Genomic DNA, 4,589 nt, shown 5'->3' with positions numbered 1-4,589 from the left:
CTGTATACACTGGGAGCAGTGGGCAGCTGCAGTGCAGCGTCCGGGGACCAACTCCAGTTCTTTTGCCAATGCCAGTGGTCAGGGTCACTGACAGGAGTATTCACCTAACATAGCCTACATATCTTTAATTATATAATTATTTATATGTCTCTCTGTATATTTTTACATAAATCCCCAATATTTAATTTGCCTTTAAAAAAATCCTCTTTGACAATGTTTATTGTATTGTATTATATGTATTAATTCTCTACAGGATCTTGTATGTTCTTTAATGTGTGTTCAATTTATTAAAAGAAAAAAACAAAAAAAAAAACGTTTTGGTGAGCCCTCTTCCTCAGAGAGGATCTTTGCCTCCCAATTTGTTCCTGGCGACAGAGCAGAGTGAACCATCTTTCTTCTCAGAGGATCTTTGTCCCATGAGAGCAGGCAGCATGCTCTCCGTGTCTGCGTTTAAAACAACTTTCGCTGGTGATTTGACAGTCACTAGAACCACATTATGACCCTTTGTAAAAGTTTCTGTGTGGTACCCGTGTTGTACATGAGCTAACGTTAGCGGGTAAGGACTGAGAGGCTGTCCGGTATGTGTGTGTGCCCGAGTCAGTGCTGTTTGCCCGATCGGGCATGTCTGCGCAGGGTCTGCTGGCCCGCCGTCTGTTTTTACTTGCCCCGGGCATTCGGGCAACCGTTAATGTCGGACCCTGAGGGCATTGCACTCTCAGTTCATTCTGCTACAGGAAACAAATCCAGGTATCTGTTTGCATTTGAATGTAACCCAGTAGAAAACAGTTACTATTGTTGTTCCCCTTAAAATATTATTTTTTATTTAATTAACCCTCTTTAGTTATTATTCTGTCAGTAATATTAATTTCGCACACTCTCAATTCTCATTTGTTGTATTATATAGATGGTTCGTGAGAGAAAGTAGCCCCACCCTCTTCTCGCGAGAGTTACAGTGCGGAGGGAGAATGCAGAGTAGTGCGGCACGGAGTCAGAGCTACAGAGTCAGAGCAGCGATACGATCAGAGGGAAATCACGGAAGAGAAAGTCAATAAGAAGTCACGAAAACAGCGGTTGTTAACTCACTTATCAACACAGGATAACCCGTGAAAGTGTACCTACCTGCAGCAGAGAGGTGGTCGAGGATCTGTGGGTTATTATTTTCGGCAGAGACTTGGTGAGTCGCTCGAGCTAACTAGCGCTAGCACATGTTAACTGTAGTAGCCACATCGTGATTCAGCTCGTGAGATGGCAGAAGACTTGTTGATACATGAACGTGACCTGCCGCTACTGTTTACTGTGTGTTTTAAGAGTTAAAACTGCATATTTTGCTCTGATAATCTGATGAAACAAATGAGGTGTGCTATTTATTTTCCTGTGTATTCGCTTTGAGATGCACTGTTAGGGTGTGTGTCTTGTTAAATGCTGCTAAACATGTTCATATATCACAGAGGCAGAAACTCTGAAGCCCTGAATTGATATTCTGATGTGTGTTAAAGGTGCATTTTGCTAAATTTCAGTTCATAATTCAATGTTGTGAATTTAATGTGTGAAATGGTTAAAAAGGGATTAAAATGAACCATATTTCATGTGGGAAAATGAGCTAAAATGATCATAATTCATGGTTAAATAGCTAAAATAATTCATGTTGATCAAAAATGATTAAAAATGTGTGAAAATACTCACCTTAAGAAAAAAAGAAAGAACTGTACAACATAAAAAAAAAAATCATTTAATCACTATTGTGTTCCAGTAGTGTGTTGAGATTTATGTATTGAATATGGCCATAAGAGAAGTTTGATGATTCTGTGTAGTGATAGCCCTGTCTTTATACAGGCTAGGTTTTGAGACCCTATAGAAACCTTAAGAGGTGGATCTGGATTCTCCTGGTTGAGGGAGATGGCGAGCCAGTGAAGATTTTCCTTGCCAACGGAGTAGGGAACCAGCACCTGAGCCGGAAGAGGACATCCAACCCCTTCTTCACCTTAACTGATAGTGTCTGTGGTAGGACCACCACACACACTCTTGATGTGTGACCCCTGACTCTTTGAACTTTCCCTTGACTTGACATACACACAAAGCGCGCTGACTAACAACGACAAAACCTTAAAGGGACATTCAAGGAACAATTAAAGGAACATTCAAGGAACAATTAAAGGAACATTCAAGGAACCATTAAAGGAGCGTTACTGTTCCAATGGGACACTTTTATTTGGTTTTGTACTGAAAAAGAAAAACTGTGAACCACTGAGTGATCAGATGCCATTGCACTGAATTTTGTTTATTCTATTTTATTTTATTTTCCATACTGTTAATATAGTTGACTGCTTCCAACATACCGTGTGGCTCCATTTAGTTATTGTGTCTGTCAATTCCTCTTTAAACCCTCCTCCACGAACCTAGTCTCTGGTCCAAACTCTGAAGTAACTGGTGGGTTACATGAAGAAAATAATCACTAAAATAAAACAAGGCTCTTGCCTCAGGGCACCATCAGCCACAGCACAAAGGAAACAATGGTACTCTCTTTGAAGTAACACCACCTTCAGCTTCACTGACATGTCACATCAGCACAATAAAAACCTTGGTGACTCTGTTAGACACAATTATACTGTGGGATACAGACTTCTGCACCTCTCCTTGTATATACTATACATACAAGTTGCCTCAGAGAAGTGTCTCTGTACAATCTCTTAATACGTACAGATGGAGTCATTGTAGAGATTTTGCAGCTGCACATAATTTCTAAACCACTGCAGTGTTTCTGCTTCACCTCAGTTAGATATCATCAGGAAAATATCAGGTTTTGTTCTCTTTTCAGTCACAAGATGGTTCACTGCAGCAAACTGAGTTCTGAGTTGAAATCTGATCACCAGTCCTTCTAGGATTTATGGGCTGTTTTTGTGATTGCTGTGGCCTGAAATCCCTGATTTCATGGCAGATTTTCAAAAAATTGTAATGCATATAGCAATGTTTATAGGTGTTTTTTTTCCTGACATACAAGTGAAAAAGTACTTATTAAAAACATAATAACTGCTGGGAAACATTAGCCAAGTTAGCCCTCTCACTGTGTGTGTGAGTCCCAGGCACAGAGATCCTTTCTGCTCATTGCATAGTCTCCTTTTAAAATAAACTGGGTTTGGTCTGGGTTAAAATAAGTACATTTGTTACATGACTTAACTAAATTACATATTAGATGTATGTTTATATGACATATGTCACTTGACACGTACGTCATGTGACTATAACTAGTTTCCATCCATAAATCCATTTTCATCCACTTATCCAGGGCCGGGTCGCAGGGGCAGCAGGCCGAGCAAAGCACCCCAGACATCCCTCTCCCCGGCAATGCTTCCCAGCTCATGTTCTGGGTCTGCCCCGGGGCCTCCTACCAGTGGGATGTGCCCGGGACACCTCCAGCAGAAGGCGCCCAGGAGGCATCCTAGTCAGATGCCCGAACCACCTCAACTGACCCCTTTCGACGCGAAGGAGCAGCGGCTCTACTCCGAGCTCCCTCAGGATGTCTGAGCTCCTCACCCTATCTCTAAGGTTGAGCCCAGCCACCCCACGGAGGAATGTCATTTCCACCACTTGTATCTGTGATCTCATTCTTTCGGTCACTACCCAGAGCTCATGACCATAGGTGAGGGTTGGGATGTAGCTGGACCAGTAAATTGAAAGCTTTGCTTTCCGGCTCAGCTCCGTCTTCACCATGACGGACTGGCGCAGCGCCCGCATCACTGCAGAAGCCGCACCAACCCGCCGATCCATCTCACGCTCCATTCTACCCTCACTCGTGAACAAGACCCCAAGATACTTGAACTCCCTTGCTTGGTAAGACCTCGGCATAATCTCTTGGGGGTACCTCATTTTGATCATGTTTTACATTGTAAAGTAAATATTAAGTGGCTGTTTGACTGTGTTTTATCCCCAACATAATGCTGCTTTCACACACATAAATGTCTTCTCATCTATATCATGTTCTGTTAAATAATTAAGCCTATTTAAACTAGCACAGACTTCTACTCAGCCAACAGAAAGAAGGCAAATGCCCGTAAAATGGGTGATGGCCCAGCACCGCCACCGCCAGGGCGAGGCACACTTTTCTGACTGCCCTGCATACAGTTGCCTTACTCAAGTGCTCAGCATCTTCGACATTGTACAAAAAACGTCCATTTGCAAAGAAACACAGCACAACACACAATATCTGCTGGGATGTGAGAGCATGACTACGATTGGTAATGTTGCAAATGTAAGGACGGATTAGGTTGTGTATGTAGACGATGGACTGTGATGTGAAACAGTACAGCTCAAAAAGATAATTGTGTGGAAATGCTAGAACATCTATGCGCGGTCTGATAACCATCTCCCGATGAATATTTAATTCTCTGTGCAGTAATGCTGCACCTTCATCCACAGGATCGTTATCAAAAGGACATGCCATGTTAGTGAAAAAAGTCGCCACCTACTGTGCCTAATAGACTTCTAATATACTGACTCTGATTTTTTTAAATGATTTTTTTTAAACTCGAGGTTCATTGAGAGAAACCTGGTCCCGATCAGGTTAGGTTCATAGAGTCTGTTACTAAGGTAAC

At 42.2% G+C, this 4,589-nt stretch overlaps 1 long non-coding RNA gene across 1 annotated transcript; it reads left to right on the top strand.

Moving 5' to 3' along the window:
- Positions 1-857: 857 nt before the first annotated feature.
- Positions 858-2,331, top strand: LOC117255926 (uncharacterized). The gene is made up of 2 exons (XR_004501585.2): positions 858-1,174; positions 1,834-2,331. It is a non-coding gene; the product is annotated as an uncharacterized LOC117255926 (long non-coding RNA).
- Positions 2,332-4,589: the final 2,258 nt, after the last annotated feature.

Source organism: Epinephelus lanceolatus, chromosome 3 (assembly GCF_041903045.1).
Source record: "Epinephelus lanceolatus isolate andai-2023 chromosome 3, ASM4190304v1, whole genome shotgun sequence".
Classification (NCBI taxonomy): Eukaryota; Metazoa; Chordata; class Actinopteri; order Perciformes; family Serranidae; genus Epinephelus; species Epinephelus lanceolatus.
This window is presented reverse-complemented; position numbering and strand designations above follow the sequence as displayed.